The 19049-nt window shown below is 40.7% G+C and overlaps 1 long non-coding RNA gene across 1 annotated transcript; it reads left to right on the top strand.

The window, feature by feature from the left end:
- The first annotated feature begins 16499 nt into the window (after window positions 1–16499).
- On the top strand, window positions 16500–17131 carry LOC120286120. Its single transcript, XR_005552883.1, has 3 exons — window positions 16500–16555; window positions 16884–16965; window positions 17059–17131. It is a non-coding gene; the product is annotated as an uncharacterized LOC120286120 (long non-coding RNA).
- Window positions 17132–19049: the final 1918 nt, after the last annotated feature.

Raw genomic sequence — 19049 nt, 5'->3', positions numbered from 1 at the left:
AGTTATTGCACTGTTTTTCAATAAACTGAGTGTTATTTTCCTTTTCTAGACTAGGTTAGTTAGTTTAGAATTCTAATGAAAATCACAAAAAAAGAAGAAGAAGAAGCATTTCCAAGATTATTGAAGTGACTTTGATACCTTTAGGATTATAGTTAGTAATAAAGATTGCATGACTGCTTAATAACACACATTCAAGTTATGTATCAAAAGGATGCTAATGGAAACATTAGCTTAATCAAGTCCCTATGCTAAAATTTGCATTAGGAATACAAGACGATATTCCCGTGTCTTGATTGATTTCTAACCGATCCCAATAGGTTAAGGATAACTTTTAGAAATGCATAGGATGTAAAGAAAAAAAAAAAAAAAATGTCAAATTTCACGTAAAGTATGGGATTAAAAAAGTCTGTACCCGAAATCGGTGGACCATTTGCAGTGTTTTTATTTGATGGATAGTTTGAGACTGTGACTTGTATGTACCATTCGAATCATCATTTTGAGTAAATACCTCTAAACCTATTCGTTGAGGGCGGCACCTAAAAAAAGTAGGTCAAGACATGCTCCTATCCTTTTTCATGTCTCCCTAAATCTAATCAACTATTGTTGTTTGGCTTCGTTTTCTCCTTCTATGCTTTTCATTGTGCTTTCTCCCGTACTTTTTTTAAGCCTATTGGATTGAAGATCACCCAAATAGAACTACACAACACGAGGACCTAAAGAAACAATCACTACCGTTTTTTTTTTTTTTTTTTTTGGGTCATTGTTGTGATTATTATGCTAATGTCCGCCTAATTTTTTAAAACAACTCAGATTTTAGATCATATCCCAATTCAATCCCATCCTCTTTTTATCTAAAAAAATTCACTAACTTTCACTCTAATCTTATCCCTACCGTGCATCCAAAAATCATCACTGGTTTTTTCAAAATTATCAACATTAAAAGGCTGTTGTTCTCCATAAGAAGGTGAATGTTTTGGTAAAGAAACAGATTTTGATAATAAATCTTTAACTAGTCTTCGTGTTGATAATTTTGAAGAAACTAGTGGTGATATTTTCTACGTGAGATATAGGCTTGGATTATAGTGAAAGTTCGTGATTATTTTTTACACAAAAGGAATTCAGAACAAAATTGAGGAGCTTTTTAAAGGGTATTAAGTGTGTTAATGTTGTTTGCTCAATGTAGAAGCTATAGATTATGTTGGTGATTCTCTGGGTAGTTGTTTGGGTTTGCAAAAGAATAAAAAAAAGAAGAACTAATCTGTTTTTCTAGGTTGGGTTCCACATGGGTCGGGCAAAAGGAATATGTAATTTTTGTGGTCGGGTTGGATCGGGTGAAATATCTACAGAGATTTGATTTGATCGTAGATAGACACTCATATCTAAAAGTTTCAGGGGAGCCAAACCCATACTAGGGGTGAGCATGGGCCGGGTTGGGCCGGTCCACCCCCTAATCCTAGGACCAACCCGTACAGTACTGATCCTTAATTTTTGGGACTGAGGACCAACCCAATTGAGCTTGGGACTGAGGACCGAACCGACCCAATGGGTTCGGTCCGGTTCCAAGGTCAATTCGAGACCAATCGATAATTTTTTATTTTATTTTTTGTACTCCTTAAAAAAGCGATTGAGGACCGGATTGACCCAATGGGTTCAATTCGGTTTCAAGGTCAACCTAGGACCAACCAATAATTTTTTATTTCTTTTTTTGTACTTCTTAAAAGGGTAACCGAGGATTGTACCGACCCAATAGGTTTAATGATGAGCGAGGTCAGCTAAGGAAGGCAAGTGGTGAGGGTCAAGTGGAGTGAGCATCGAATAGAATGAGCATCGAATGTCAAGTGAGGAGTTACAAGCCAAGCGAGCATCAAGCGACGAGCAGCACGAGTGACCCAAAGCGAGCGAGGCGAGTGTCGAGTGGCGATCTTTTGATTTTGGCAAATTGAAGACTAAGAGGACAAATAAGACAGAAGAGAACCAATATTAGAGTATGCCATAATGTGCCTTGTTGGACGCCGTGAGGACTCCTCACAAAAATATTTTCCTCCGTAAATTATGACTATTGACGTCGTAAAAGATATTAAAAACCTAAATTATTAAATAACAACATAAAATTACTTGAATTCCTCACTAAATAGTTGTTTAATGTTGTTGAAGCCGTTTATTTTAAGATTTTTCTATATAAAAAAATTTATAAATAATATTATATTTATAGAGTTAGGGTGGGTCCAGGTTGGACCGACCCGAAACTCTCAAGACCGAGGATCAACTCGCACAGTGCTGGTCCAGGAATTCTAGGTTCAAGGACCGACCCAATCTCCCTAGGAATCGGATCAAGACCGGCAGGGTTGGGTCAATCCAAGGTCGGCCTAGGATTGACCCTGGACCGATGCTCACCCCTAACCCATACTCTCAAAAAGAAAATTTTCAAAGGGAAAGCATTTACGTTAGTTACCGTGCCCCTATATGTCAAGCTACTACATGACAAAGGATGTCATCCTAATTTGTGTAATTTGGCAAAAACCTACTCTGTTACTTGAGGAGATGGGCCCATCATTAAAACTTTCAAACCAAATATCCAGTCTGATATAAATACACCAACCGACTTTGAAGAAAGAAAAGGGGAGAAACTAGAGGAGCTTTATCTTGGTTGTCGTAAGGAGTTGGAAGGCGATATTCCTGATGAGATAGGACATATTTCCTCTCTAAGAGTCCTAGATTTATGTTCTACCAAAATCCGTCGAGTTCCGAGAACAATTAACATGCTTTCGTGCCTCTTACCACTTGACTTAATGACGTGTGATGAGATTATAGAGTCGCCTGAGCTTCCAATGAGTTTAGTTTGTTTACATGGTCAATTTGGCGCGCTGCATTTATTCAATTTTCAAAAAGAAGAAGAAGAAGATATATATACATATATTATACCCATCAAAGCCCATTGCGAAGGGTTTCTATTCCGGAGAACTATTTCTTTTCAAAAATTGTTTTTTTTCTATTTCTACTTCGGGATCAATTTCTGAGTAAAATAAGGTGCTTGATAATTATACAAAATTTCTATTCTAGGAATAGAAATAGAATAGAAATGTGTTTGGTAAAAATTTATAATTTTTTATTTATTTGTTTTATCTTCTTGCTCACGTACCACTGCTCGTTGCCGCACAACCGCCGCCCGTTGCCGCACGACCGCCGCACGAATGCCGCACGATCATCGCATGACCGTCGCACGAATGCCGCACGACCGTCGCATGAATGTCGTATCACTGTTTCACGACTGTTGCACGATCGTAGATCCTCGCCGCAGGATTGCCGCCCATAGCCCACTGGTCGCGGGTGGGGGCGGTGGCCGGTGGTCTTGTGGCGCCAGATCTGGCTCGCCGGCGGCCGTAGCCCTTCACCAGTCCGGCGAAGGGTTTTGTTCAATTTTCAAAAAAAAAAAAAAAAGGAGATATATGTACATATATTATACCCATCAAAGCCCATTGCGAAAGTTTTCTTTTACCAAACGCACATTCAACTCAAAATCCATTTGCAAAAAAATTTACCAAACATAATCGCATTTCCCAAGTAGCTTTAGGCTTTAAGCATTTGCATTGGGCACAAAGCCCCTTGCAAATGCTGAACCAAACGCAGTCGTAGTCCCAAATCTCTCAAAGTTTACCAATCTGGTAGATTTGGCCCTATCCGATTTCTCTGTAAATCAAAATTTGTCAAATGTAAAGCACAAATGTGACCTGGGGTGGATTGGAAGGCTATCCAAACTAAATGAGTTGCGCTTGTATTTTCTCAAGTTCACTGCAACGGTTCCGGAGTTAGGCTTCCTTTCTCTTCTAGAACATCTTCGTTTGAGAGGACTAGACCTGCAACCCCTCAAGCAACTACCGCATTCTTTACTTTCTTTAAATCTTCACAATTTCAGCTCCACAGGATTGCCACTATTTAACTTGAAAATTCTGTCATATTTGGCGGATAATTGCTCGAGATTGCAAGAAATTCAACTCGGGGGACTTTCACAATTGCAGCACTTATCTTTGCTCGCCAGAACTTCGGAGCTTATCCATACCATATAGCTTATGGACATTGTATGTATGCTCTTGCCCTAATATGATTGAGATTTAGTCTGTTGGGATGTCGGCATCACTGGAGATATTAAATATCTATGAGTGCGAGTCAATTGGAAGGATAGTATTATGAAGTGAGGTAGGATCTCGCGGGGTCCTCAATCAATCAGAGTCTTCTTCGATTGAGACTACTGATTGTTTACCGGGAGTACTTCATCTTCCCAACGCCTTCAAGAAACTAAAATGCCTTAGATTGTGGATGTGTGAAAACCTACTTGATATTCAAGTCGTCAGTATATTGTTATCCTTGCAAACGATTGAAATTTATAGTTGCAATGCTATGGAAAATTTTAGCGGTATGTCGAACTTGAAGAACCTTCACCTTTCATTCATCGCAGGTGCTCTAAGCTGCGGGTTGTCGAGGGCCTTGACAAACTAGAGGTAAAGTTCTTTCAACAAGTCTATAGAATTCATTTTTTCACTTGCAAATGTCTAGGATTCTCAAATTTGCCCTACCTTAACAAACCAAAAGTCGCCATATGAGAGGAGTTATTTGTTTTTTCTTCTTGCTCACGTACCACCGCTCGTTGCTGCACAACCGCCGCCCGTTGCCGCACGACCGCCGCACGAATGCCGCACGATCATCGCACGACCGTCGCACGAATGCCGCACGGCCGTCGCATGAATGTCGTATGACTGTTTCACGACCGTTGCACGATCGTAGATCGTCGCCGCAGGATTGCCGCCATAGCCCACTGGTCGCGGGTGGGGGCGGTGGCCGGTGGTCTTGTGGCGCCAGATCTGGCTCGCCGGCGCCGTAGCCCTTCACCAGTCCCGGCGAAGGGTTTTGTTCAATTTTCAAAAAAAAAAAAAAAAAAAGGAGATATATGTACATATATTATACCCATCAAAGCCCATTGCGAAAGTTTTCTTTTACCAAATGCACATTCAACTCAAAATCCATTTGCAAAAAAAATTTACCCAACATAATCGCATTTCCCCAAGTAGCTTTAGGCTTTCAGCATTTGCATTGGGCACAAAGCCCCTTGCTAAATGCTGAACCAAACGCAACCGTAGTCCCAAATCTCTCAAAGTTTACCAATCTGGTAGATTTGGCCCTATCCGATTTCTCGTAAATCAAAATTTGTCAAATGTAAAGCACAAATGTGACTCGGGGTGGATTGGAAGGCTATCCAAACTAAAATAGTTGAGCTTGTATTTTCTCAAGTTCACTGCACCGGTTCCGGAGTTGGGCCTCCTTTCTCTTCTAGAACATCTTCGTTTGAGAGGACTAGACCCGCAACCCCTCAAGCAACTACCGCATTCTTTACTTTCTTTAAATCTTCACAATTTCAGCTCCACGGGATTGCCACTATTTAACTTGAAAGTTCTGTCGATTTGACGCTTAATTGCTCGAGATTGCAAGAAATTCAACTCGGGGGACTTTCACAATTGCAGCACTTATCTTTGCTCAGTTGTGAACTTCGGAGCTTATCCATACCATATAGCTTATGGACATTGTATGTACGCTGTTGCCCTAATATGATTGAGATTTAGTCTGTTGGGATGTCGGCATCACTGGAGATATTAAATATCTATGAGTGCCAGTCAATTGGAAGGATAGTATTATGAAGTGAGGTAGGATCTCGCGGGGTCCTCAATCAATCAGAGTCTTCTTCGATTGAGACTACTGATTGTTTACCGGGAGTACTTCATCTTCCCAACGCCCTCAAGAAACTAAAATGCCTTAGATTGTCGACGTGTGAAAACCTCCTTGAGATTCAAGTCGTCAGTACATTGTTATCCTTGCAAACGATTGAAATTTATAGTTGCAATGCTATGGAAAATTTTAGCGGTATGTCAAACTTGAAGAACCTTCACCGTTCGTTCATCAGTGGGTGCTCTAAGCTGCGGGATGTCAAGGGCCTTGACAAACTAGAGGTAAAGTTCTTTCAACTGGTCTATAGAATTCATTTTTTCACTTGCAAATGTCTAGGATTCTCAAATTTGCCCTACCTTAACAAACCAAAAATCGCCATATGAGAGGAGTTATTTGTTTTTCTTCTTACTCACGTACCACCGCTCGTTGCCGCATAACCGCCGCCGTTGCCGCACGACCGCCGCACGAATGCCGCACGATCATCGCACGACCGTCGCACGAATGCCGCACGGCCGTCGCATGAATGTCGTATGACTGTTTCACGACCGTTGCACGATTGTAGATCGTCGCCGCAGGATTGCCGCCATAGCTCACTGGTCGCGGGTGGGGGCGGTGGCCGGTGGTCTTGTGGCGCCAAATCTGGCTCGCCGGCGGCCGTAGCCCTTCACCAGTCCGGCGAAGGGTTTTGTTCAATTTTCAAAAAAAAAGAAAAAGAGATATATGTACATATATTATACCCATCAAAGCCCATTGCCAAAGTTTTCTTTTACCAAACGCACATTCAACTCAAAATCCATTTGCAAAAAAAATTTACCAAACATAATCGCAATTCCCCAAGTAGCTTTAGGCTTTCAGCATTTGCATTGGGCACAAAGCCCCTTGCCAAATGCTGAACCAAACGCAGCCGTAGTCCCAAATCTCTCAAAGTTTACAAATCTGGTAGATTTGGCCCTATCCGATTTCTCTGTAATTCAAAATTTTTCAAATGTAAAGCACAAATGTGACCGGGGGTGGATTGGAAGGCTATCCAAACTAAAAGAGTTGAGCTTGTATTTTCTCAAGTTCACTGCACCGGTTTCGGAGTTGGGCCTCCTTTCTCTTCTAGAACATCTTCGTTTGAGAGGACTAGACCTTCAACCCCTCAAGCAACTACCGCATTCTTTACTTTCTTTAAATCTTCACAATTTCAGCTCCACAGGATTGCCACTATTTAACTTGAAAGTTCTGTCAGATTTGACGCTTAATTGCTCAAGATTGCAAGAAATTCAACTCGGGGGACTTTCACAATTGCAGCACTTATCTTTGCTCAGTTGTGAAATTCGGAGCTTATCCATACCATATAGCTTATGGACAATGTATGTACGCTCTTGCCCTAATATGATTGAGATTTAGTCTGTTGGGATGTCGGCATCACTGGAGATATTAAATATCTATGAGTGCCGGTCAATTAGAAGGATAGTATTATGAAGTGAGGTAGGATCTCGTGGGGTCCTCGATCAATCAGAGTCTTCTTCGATTGAGACTACTGATTGTTTACCGGGAGTACTTCATCTTCCCAACGCCCTCAAGAAACTAAAATGCCTTAGATTGTCGACGTGTGAAAACCTACTTGAGATTCAAGTCGTCAGTACATTGTTATCCTTGCAAACGATTGAAATTTATAGTTGCAATGCTATGGAAAATTTTAGCGGTATGTCGAACTTGAAGAACCTTCACCGTTCGTTCATCAGTGGGTGCTCTAAGCTGCGGGATGTCAAGGGCCTTGACAAACTAGAGGTAAAGTTCTTTCAACAGGTCTATAGAATTCATTTTTTCACTTGCAAATGTCTAGGATTCTCAAATTTGCCCTACCTTAACAAACCAAAAATCGCCATATGAGAGGAGTTATTTGTTTTTTCTTCTTGCTCACGTACCACCGCTCGTTGCCGCACAACCGCCGCATGTTGCCGCACGACCGCCGCACGAATGCCGCACGATCATCGCACGACCGTCGCACGAATGCCGCACGGCCGTCGCATGAATGTCTTATGACTGTTTCACGACCGTTGCACGATCGTAGATCGTCGCCACGGGGTTGCCGCCATAGCCCACTGGTCGCGGGTGGGGCGGTGGCCGGTGGTCTTGTGGCGCCAGATCTGGCTCGCCGGCGACCGTAGCCCTTCACCAGTCCGGCAAAGGGTTTTGTTCAATTTTCAAAAAAAAAAAAAAAGGAGATATATGTACATATATTATACCCATCAAAGCCCATTGCGAAAGTTTTCTTTTACCAAACGCACATTCAACTCAAAATCCATTTGCAAAAAAAATTTACCAAACATAATCGCATTTGCCCAAGTAGCTTTAGGCTTTCAGCATTTGCATTGGGCACAAAGCCCCTTGCCAAATGCTGAACCAAACGCAACCGTAGTCCCAAATCTCTCAAAGTTTACCAATTTGGTAGATTTGGCCCTATCCGATTTCTCTGTAAATCAAAATTTGTCAAATGTAAAGCCCTAATGTGACCTGAAGTGGATTGGAAGGCTATCCAAACTAAAAGGGTTGAGCTTGTATTTTCTCAAGTTCACTGCACCGGTTCCGGAGTTGGGCCTCCTTTCTCTTCTAGAACATCTTCGTTTGAGAGGACTAGACCTGCAACCCCTCAAGCAACTACCGCATTCTTTACTTTCATTAAATCTTCACAATTTCAGCTCCACAGGATTGCCACTATTTAACTTGAAAGTTCTGTCAGATTTGACGCTTAATTGCTCAAGATTGCAAGAAATTCAACCCGGGGGACTTTCACAATTGCAGCACTTATCTTTGCTCAGTTGTGAAATTCAGAGCTTATCCATACCATATAGCTTATGGACACTGTATGTACACTGTTGCCCTAATATGATTGAGATTTAGTCTGTTAAGATGTCGGCATCACTGGAGATATTAAATATCTATGAGTGCCGGTCAATTGGAAGGATAGTATTATGAAGTGAGGTAGGATCTCGCGGGGTCCTCGATCAATCAAAGTCTTCTTCGATTGAGACTATTGATTGTTTACCGGGAGTACTTCATCTTCCCAACGCCCTCAAGAAACTAAAATGCTTTAGATTGTCGACGTGTGAAAACCTACTTGAGATTCAAGTCGTCAGTACATTGTTATCCTTGCAAACAATTGAAATTTATAGTTGCAATGCTATGGAAAATTTTAGCGATATGTCGAACTTTAAGAACCTTCACCGTTCGTTCATCAGTGGGTGCTCTAAGCTGCGGGTTGTCCAGGGCCTTGACAAACTAGAGGTAAAGATCTTTCAACAGGTCTATAGAATTCATTTTTTCACTTGCAAATGTCTAGGATTCTCAAATTTGCCCTACCTTAACAAACCAAAAATCACCATATGAGAGGAGTTATTTGTTTTTTCTTCTTGCTCACGTACCACCGCTCGTTGCCGCACAATCGCCAGCCGTTGCCGCACGACCGCCGCACGAATGTCGCACGATCATCGCACGACCGTCGCACGAATGCCGCACGGCCGTCGCATGAATGTCGTATGACTGTTTCACGACCGTTGCACGATCGTAGTTTGTCGCCGCAGATTGCCGCCATAGCCCACCGGTCGCGGTGGGGGCGGTGGCCGGTGGTCTTGTGTCGCCAGATCTGGCTCGCCGGCGGCCGTAGCCCTTCCCCAGTCTGGCGAAGGGTTTTGTTGAATTTTCAAAAAAAAAAGAAAAAAAAAAGGAGATATATGTACATATATTATACCCATCAAAGCCCATTGCGAAAGTTTTCTTTTACCAAACGCACATTCAACTCAAAATCCATTTGCAAAAAAAATTTACCAAACATAATCGCATTTCCCTAGGTAGCTTTAGGCTTTCAGCATTTGCATTGGGCACAAAGCCCCTTGCAAATGCTGAACCAAACACAGCCGTAGTCCCAAATCTCTCAAAGTTTACCAATCTGGTAGATTTGGCCCTATCCAATTTCTCTGTAATTCAAAATTTGTCAAATGTAAAGCACAAATGTGACCGGGGTGGATTGGAAGGCTATCCAAACTAAAAGAGTTGAGCTTGCATTTTCTCAAGTTCATGCACCGGTTCCGGAGTTGGGCCTCCTTTCTCTTCTAGAACATCTTTGTTTGAGAGGACTAGACCTGCAACCCCTCAAGCAACTACCACATTCTTTACTTTCTTTAAATCTTCACAATTTCAGCTCCACAGGATTGCCACTATTTAACTTGAAAGTTCTGTCAGATTTGACGCTTAATTGCTCGAGATTGCAAGAAATTCAACTTGGGGGACTTTCACAATTGCAGCACTTCTCTTTGCTCAGTTGTGAACTTCGGAGCTTATCCATACCATATAGCTTATGGACACTGTATGTACGCTCTTGCCCTAATATGATTGAGATTTCGTCTTTTGGGATGTCGGCATCACTGGAGATATTAAATATCTATGAGTGCGAGTCAATTGGAAGGATAGTATTATGAAGTGAGGTAGGATCTCGCGGGGTCCTCATTAATCGAGTCTTCTTCGATTGAGACTACGATTGTTTACCGGGAGTACTTCATCTTCCCAACGCCTTCAAGAAACTAAAATGCCTTAGATTGTCGACGTGTGAAAACCTACTTGAGATTCAAGTCGTCAGTACATTGTTATCATAGTTGCAATGCTATGGAAAATTTTAGCGGTATGTCGAACTTGAAGAACCTTCACCGTTCGTTCATCAGTGGGTGCTCTAAGCTGCGGGTTGTCAAGGGCCTTGACAAACTAGAGGTAAAGTTCTTTCAACAGGTCTATAGAATTCATTTTTTCACTTGCAAATGTCTAGGATTCTCAAATTTGCCCTACCTTAACAAACCAAAAATCACCATATCAGAGGAGTTATTTGTTTTTTCTTCTTGCTCACGTACCACCGCTCGTTGCCGCACAACCGCCGCCCGTTGCCGCACGACCGCCGCACGAATGCCGCACGATCATTGCACGACCGTCGCACGAATGCCGCACGGCCGTCGCATGAATGTCGTATGACTGTTTCACGACCGTTGCACGATCGTAGATCGTCGCCGCAGTATTGCCGCCATAGCCCACTGGTCGCGGGTGGGGGCGGTGGCCGGTGGTCTTGTGTCGCCAGATCTGGCTCGCCGGCGGCCGTAGCCCTTCACCAGTCCGGCGAAGGGTTTTGTTCAATTTTCAAAAAAAAAAGAAAAAAAAAGGAGGTATATGTGCATATATTATACCCATCAAAGCCCATTTCGAAAGTTTTCTTTTACCAAACGCACATTCAACTCAAAATCCATTTGCAAAAAAAATTTACCAAACATAATCGCATTTCCCCAAGTAGCTTTAGGCTTTCAGCAATTGCATTGGGCACAAAGCCCCTTGCAAATGCTGAACCAAACGCAGCCGTAGTCCCAAATCTCTCAAAGTTTACCAATCTGGTAGATTTGGCCCTATCCGATTTCTCTGTAAATCAAAATTTGTCAAATGTAAAGCACAAATGTGACCTGGGGTGGATTGGAAGGCTATCCAAACTAAAAGAGTTGAGCTTGTATTTTCTCAAGTTCACTGCACCGGTTCCGGAGTTGGGCCTCCTTTCTCTTCTAGAACATCTTCGTTTGAGAGGACTAGACCTGCAACCCCTCAAGCAACTACCGCATTCTTTACTTTCTTTAAATCTTCACAATTTCAGCTCCACGGGATTGCCACTATTTAACTTGAAAGTTCTGTCAGATTTGACGCTTAATTGCTCGAGATTGCAAGAAATTCAACTCGAGGGACTTTCACAATTGCAGCACTTATCTTTGCTCAGTTGTGAAATTCGGAGCTTATTGATACCATATAGCTTATGGACACTGTATGTACGCTCTTGCCCTAATATGATTGAGATTTAGTCTGTTGGGATGTCAGCATCACTGGAGATATTAAATATCTATGAGTGCCGGTCAATTGGAAGGATAGTATTATGAAGTGAGGTAGGATCTCGCGGGGTCCTCGATCAATCAGAGTCTTCTTGGATTGAGACTACTGATTGTTTACCGGGAGTACTTCATCTTCCCAACGCCCTCAAGAAACTAAAATGCCTTAGATTGTCGACGTGTGAAAACCTACTTGAGATTCAAGTCGTCGTACATTGTTATCCTTGCAAACGATTGAAATTTATAGTTGCCATGCTATGGAAAAGTTGACCGGTATATCGAACTTGAAGAACCTTCACCGTTTGATCATCGATGAGTGCGCTAAGCTGCGGGTTGTTGAGGGCCTTGACAAACTAGAGGTAAAGTTCTTTCAACAGGTCTATAGAATTCATTTTTTCACTCGCAAATGTCTAGGATTCTCAAATTTGCCCTACCTTAACAAACCAAAAATCGCCATATGAGAGGAGTTATCTGATACAGGCATCGGCATTGTGCTTTACTTTCCATTTTCTTTGGTCCGCTCTCTTTAGTCATATTCCTCAATCCATTGACTTCATCTAAATTTTCTGTTCATACAGACATAAAGTGGAACTTCCAACTAGATGTCTTGTTTCATATAGTGCGTATTTATTTAAGTTTCTGTAGTAATATTGTCTTTTCGTTTTGCTTATTTCATTAATACATTGAAGTTTGATCACCTGAATGTAAGAAATTCAAGATTAGAGATTTGCACTTCCGGACAATCTGAGGGATATGGAAGGTCATAATGTGTTTCATCCAGGAACTTAATTTGGAAAGTAAAACCGACTTTGAAGAAAGAAAATGAGAGAAACTAGAGGAGCTTTATCTTGGTTGTCGCAGGGAGTTTGAAGGCGATACTCCTGATGAGATAGGACATCTTTCCTCTCTAAGAGTCCTAGATTTATGTTCTACCAAAATTTGTCAAGTTCCGAGAACAATTAACATGCTTTCTTGCCTCTTAACACTTGACTTAACGAGGTGTGATGAGATTACAGAGTTGCCTGAGCTTCCAACGATTTTAGTCTGTTTACATGTTCAATCTGGCGTGATGCATTTGTTCAATTTTCAAAAAGAAGAAGAAGAAGATAAATATACATATATTATACCCATCAAAGCCCATTGCGAAGGGTTTCTATTCCGGGGAACTATTTCTTTTCAAAAATTGTTTTTTTCTATTTCTATTTCGGGATCAATTTCTGAGTAAAATAAGGTACTTGATAATTATACAAAAATTCTATTCTAGGAATAGAAACAGATTAGAAATGTGTTTGGTAAAAATTTATAATTTTTTTTTTCTTCTTGCTCTCGGACCACTGCTCGTTGCCGTATGACCACCGCCCGTTGCCGCACAACCGCCGCACGACCATCGCACGAATGCCGCACGATCATCGCACGACCGTCGCACGAATGCCGCACGACCGTCGCACGAATGTCGCATGACCGTTGCACGATCATAGATCGTCACCGCAAGGATTGCCGCCCATAGCCCATCGGTTGCAGGTGGGGGTGGTGGCCGGTGGTCTTGTGGCACTAGATCTGGCTCGCCAGCGGCCGTAGCCCTTCGCCAGTCTAGCGAAGGTTTTTGTTCAATTTTCAAAAAAAAAAAAGGAGATATATATACATATATTATACCCATCAAAGCCCATTGCGAAAGTTTTCTTTTACCAAACACACATTCAACTCAAAGTCCATTTGCAAAAAAAAATTACGAAACATAATCGCATTTCCCCAAGTAGCTTTAGGCTTTCAGCATTTGCATTGGGCTCAAAGCCCCTTGCAAATGCTGAACCAAACGCAGCCGTAGTCCCAAATCTCTCAAAGTTTACCAATTTGGTAGATTTGGCCCTATTCGATTTCTTTGTAAATCAAAATTCGTCAAATGTAAAGCACAAATGTGACCTGGGGTGGATTGGAAGGCTATCCAAACTAAAAGAGTTGAGCATGTAATTTCTCAAGTTCACTGCACCGGTTCCGGAGTTGGGTCTCCTTTATCTTCTAGAACATCTTCGTTTGAGAGGACTAGACCTGCAACCCCTCAAGCAGCTACCGCCTTCCTTACTTTCTTTAAATCTTCACAATTTCAGCTCCACAGGATTGCCACTATTTAACTCGAAAGTTCTGTTAGATTTGACGCTTAATTGCTTGGGATTGCAAGAAATTCAACTCGGGGGACTTTCACAATTGCAGCACTTATATTTGCTCAGTTGTGAACTTCGGAGCTTATCCATACCATATAGCTTATGGACATTGTATGTACGTTGTTGCCCTAATATGATTGAGATTTAGTCTGTTGGGATGTCGGCATCACTGGAGATATTAAATATCTATGAGTGCCGGTCAATTGGAAGGATAGTATTATGCAGTGAGGTAGGATCTCACGGGGTCCTCGATCAATCAAAGTCTTTTCGATTGAGACCGAGAGTACTTCGTCTTCCCAACGCCTTCAAGAAACTAAAATGCCTTAGATTGTCGACGTGTGAAAACCTACTTGAGATTCAAGTCGTCAGTACATTGTTATCCTTGCAAACGATTGAAATTTGTAGTTGCAATGCTATGGAAAATTTCAGCGGTATGTCGAAGTTGAAGAACCTTCACCATTCATTCATCAGTGGGTGCTCTAAGCTGCGGGTTGTCAAGGGCCTTGACGAACTAGAGGTAAAGTTCTTTCAACAAGTCTATAGAATTCATTTTTTTCACTTGCAAATGTCTAGGATTCTCAAATTTGCCCTACCTTAACAAACCAAAATCGCCATATGAGAGGAGTTATCTGATACAGGCATTGCCATTGTGCTTTACTTTCCATTTTCTTTGGTCCCCTCTCTTTGGTCATATTCCTCAATCCATTGACTTCATCTACAATTTCTGTTCATACAGACATAAAGTGGAACTTCCAACTAGATGTCTTGTTTCATATAGTGCGTATTTATTTAAGTTTCCTGTAGTAATACTGTCTTTTCATTTTGCTTATTTCATTAATACATTGAAGTTTGATCACCTGAATGTAAGAAATTCAAGGTTAGAGATTTGCACTTTTGAACAGTTTGAGGGATATGGAAGGTCATAATGTGTTTCATCCAGGAACTTAATTTGGAAATTAAAACTGACTTTGAAGAAAGAAAATGGGAGACTTTACACTGCATGGACTGCTGAATCATCATCTTTATGCAGCATATAGACTTCTGATGTCTTGCAGATAGGAGCCATGAGTCTGCTGTACCCTTGTTTGTGAAAAAGGCAAAGCCAATGTTAAGGAAAATATTTATTTGATGACAACTGCATTTTTGTCCTAGTATGCTAGCTAAAGAAAATCTTATTTTTCATGTAGGACAAGGCTAAAATGGAAGGGGATGCCGTAGAGCCCGATACCAAGCTTCAGTCTCCGTTCTATTCATCTGCAAGTTCTTGGGATCATGAAATTAGCGAGGAGCCTCCCTTTGACAGTGTCAGAGAAGGAACTCTGCCCGAAAGGTAAAATTAGACGGAAGAAGACTCGAACCGTATTTCCGCCACTATTGTCTATGTTTCAATCTAATATTATCATGTTACATATACTGAAGAAGTATATGATGAACTTAACCACAACCTGTTTTTGCAGGTCTTGATGAACTTGCTCCACCAAGAACTTTTTGTGATAGGTTCAGGATATGCTTAGCGAGCATATTGGAATGTGTCTGCAACCACGACTTTCCTAGCATTAAAGCTGAAGGGGGTTAAATGATGAATAGTCTTTCTGCAGTGTATGTTGATGATATCATGGATCCGTGAGGTGAGGAACGCCAATTCTTCAATTCTAGCGTGTAGGATTGCAGTTAGAGACCAAAATTTAATTGGCATAATGCTTAAATGGGCATGCAATTGGAAATGGAGGCTCCCATTTCTTAATCACGACTTGAATTTCATGCATCCCAGTCAGGCTGTATGCATTTTTTTATTTGTTTCATTACTGAATGTATCGGTCTCTTGTTTGTACACAATATTGCACTGGCGATAGATTGGGCATCATTTTTAGGACTAGATATTGAAGTCATTAATAAAATTGGAGAAGCAAGACTAATGCAATTATCGTTTTCTTTTGGCCAGACCTGAAACTAATAGTACTAACCTCATTGGAAGTATCGTGGCTTATCCTATGTAGCTATCTGCATTATGATTAAAATTTTCATCAATCCCTTAGGTGCAACCAGAATGAGCTTTGCAACAACAGAAGCAATACCAAGTGATGTTGATAAGAAAGATGAGGGTCCTGTATTTGTTGCTGGTGCCACTGGAAAAGTTGGATCACGGACTGTGAGGTTGCTTTCCAGAACTTACACTTCCAATGCAAACTGTTTTATACCTTACTTTCGTTTGATCAAGAGGATGGATTCTTCTTTAGGGAGCTTTTGAAATTAGGATATCGAGTAAGAGCTGGTGTGCGAAGTGCTAAAAGAGCAGTAACTCTTGTGCAGGTAGAAGGTTTGGTTGATCTGAACTTGCTCTCCATAGCTTGCCAGTTTCCTGCTATAATGACTCAGTTAATGACAAACTTCTTGCAGAGTGTCAAACAGAAGAAGTTTGAGGGGGATGACACGAAGGAGGGGTTTAAACGTAAGAAAATAAAATATGGAAAGCTGGGATTTATGTTCTGTTTCTTTCTTTCTAAATAATTCAAAGAGGAAATTTTCAGACGAAAGAAGAGTAGTACAAATCCATTATTGTTTATAAGATACTCTGTGATAACAAATAACGGCTATTTTCTGGTTTTTAGCCCAGCTGAAGAGAAGCTTGAAGTTGTGGAATGTGACTTGGAGAAGCCAGATCAGATAAGGCCAGCCTTAGCCAATGCTTCTGTGGTTATATGCTGCATTGGTGCAAGCGAAAAGGAAGTTTTGATGTGACGGGCCCATACAGAATTGACTATATGGCTACGAAGAACCTCATTGATGCAGGTAGATAAAGTCCATAAAATCAAGGGGGGTCACTTGAGTCCTGGCCACCGAAGATCATTTTCTTTAGTGCCTCAAGATTCTTATGCAACAATTAGATCGTTAGGTTTTTGCGTAAAGTAAGATCATTCAACTACAAGAGTAACAAATGAAGACTTGGCCAGGAGAATTGAGGAAGCAATTTGCAAAATCTTTATTGGATCTTTTACATTTATTAAAATAACTTGGTGAAACTGAATTTGACTAAACTTTATGAAAGAGAACTGTAGTTTTAATATGTGCCTTCTCTTGAAGTTGGCTCCATCAAATTGTGTTATCTCTGTTTGGACAGCAACTTCGGCCAAAGTTAACCACTTCATCATGGTTTCATCTTTGGGAACAAACAAGGTCGGATTTCCTGCGGCTATACTGAAGTAAGTGGGCTTTTTTTTTTTCTTTTGTGAGACTATTCTCTATTCATAAAGATATTTAAACATGATCTATTTACTGCTTTCTTGCCCCTTAAGTTTGTTCTGGGGAGTGTTAATCTGGAAAAGAAAAGCTGAAGAAGCACTTATAGCCAGTGGTACTCCTTACACTGTGAGTATTTCTTGAATCAACTTTTCAGTTGAACACAGTTTTTGAATAATCTTACTAATCTACAAGTGTTAATTCAGATAGTGAGGCCAGGGGAAATGGAGCGGCCTACTGATGCTTATAAAGAAACTCATAATATTACTCTGTCAGAGGAAGATACTTTATTTGGAGGCCAAGTTTCAAACCTTCAGGTAAAGTTGTCAAGTTTATTTGCATATGCATAAGTCAGCAAGCAATTTTAGACTTTCTAGCTATCAAGAAACTGAAGACATTTCTTTTTTACTGAAGGAAAAAACCAAACGGTATATAACTTTAAAGAAAGTAAAGATATTATTTTCTGAATATGCATAAAACTTTGCTAGGAGATCTATTTTGTTTGCTTTTGGTCTGGGTGAGTGAAGCAGATGGGCCAAGCAACATTCTGAATAAATTTTTTGCATCTTTGCAAGAGATCTAAGATTCATATAGCTGATCCTATTTAGTGGGATGAGGCTTCATTTATTGTTGTTGTTTTTGCACGATGTTTAGGCTTATTGGCAGTGGCAGGACAAAGTTCCACACATTGTATGTTCTGTTTTTAATCTATTTCATATCACCTTTTAGGTGTATCAGGTTTGTTCTATCATTTCAACTCCTGGTCCTTACTGCTTTGCAGATCTGTCTGAATTAATAGTATATGTATGAGGTCTTGCACTTGTTAAAATTTACCTCAAAAATGATGAATTGAGGAGTCACTTTTACTGTTTTTGCTAGCGTTTCAGTTTGCATTCTGAATAAATACTGCAAATATTTATTCTCTGTTTTGAATGAAAAAGATTTCCACCCTTGCAGGACTTGTGGGGAAAATGTTCTCAGGGATAGTGTCACACATTTTCAACATTGCCAATGGTAGGAAAGGCATTTCTGATTTACTATTTCAGGTGGCAGAACTCATGGCAGTCATGGCCAAAAACTGTGGCCTTTCATACTGTAAAGTGGTGGAAGTGATTGCTGAAACAACTGCTCCACTGACTCCCATGGAAGAGCTTCTTGCTAAGATACCATCACAACGCCAAGGACCACAGGTATGACTCTTTCCATGTATAACCTGCTAAACTTGAAGTTTCTATCAATATTATTATAATGCCTTTTACAATTATTCACAAGAGGAAATCCAGAATTTCATTACTTCTTTTAGAGTGTTTTTGCTTGTCTTAGCATGTTATGGCACTGAAAGGTAGTTAAAAGTCAAATCTAACATGCTTGTAGTAATGAGAGTGAGGTATTTTTTTGCAATTCAGGTTTTTCCTATGAAAAAAGGGTATTAATGATTCTAGTTACAAAGCATAGGCTTAAATTTGTCATGGTTAAGCAACTTCGGTCTATAAATTGTTGTTTCCATGCTAATGGTGATTTCTTAATCTTCACACTTTGTAAAACTCTGACGCTGATTTTTTTTTTTTTTTTTTGGGTCTGTAACTCTGATGCTGATGTTATAAGCAATAATTTTTGCAAAAACTGTTCTTGGTTAAGCATGCTTTTTGACACGGTCAAATCCTCCTAGTTAGAAATTAGTCATTGTTGATCAACTGTTACTCCCAAAAGTTTGAGGTATGGGGAAACGTATTAGCATTGTATATCAGGGTTGTATACGTCTTAGTACTCCCTTTGGTGTTTAAGCTATCTTATATAATGACATAGAATGTAGCGACAACCACATCAAATAATTGCCAGAGGGCAAACGATTGTGACAGACTTAATGACAACAAGAGGGAGTACAAAGATTCAAACCCTTCACCCGAAGCTACAATACCATGTTGAACAACTATTTTCTGAAAAGTATAAGCTAACAAAATGTGCTCAAAATTTCTATCAAGCATATATCTGGATAGTCATGTAGTGACTTGTCCTTCTCGTCTTCATGCTTAGTGGATTAGATTTG

Source organism: Eucalyptus grandis, chromosome 7, assembly GCF_016545825.1.
Source record: "Eucalyptus grandis isolate ANBG69807.140 chromosome 7, ASM1654582v1, whole genome shotgun sequence".
Taxonomy (NCBI): Eukaryota; Viridiplantae; Streptophyta; class Magnoliopsida; order Myrtales; family Myrtaceae; genus Eucalyptus; species Eucalyptus grandis.
This window is presented reverse-complemented; position numbering and strand designations above follow the sequence as displayed.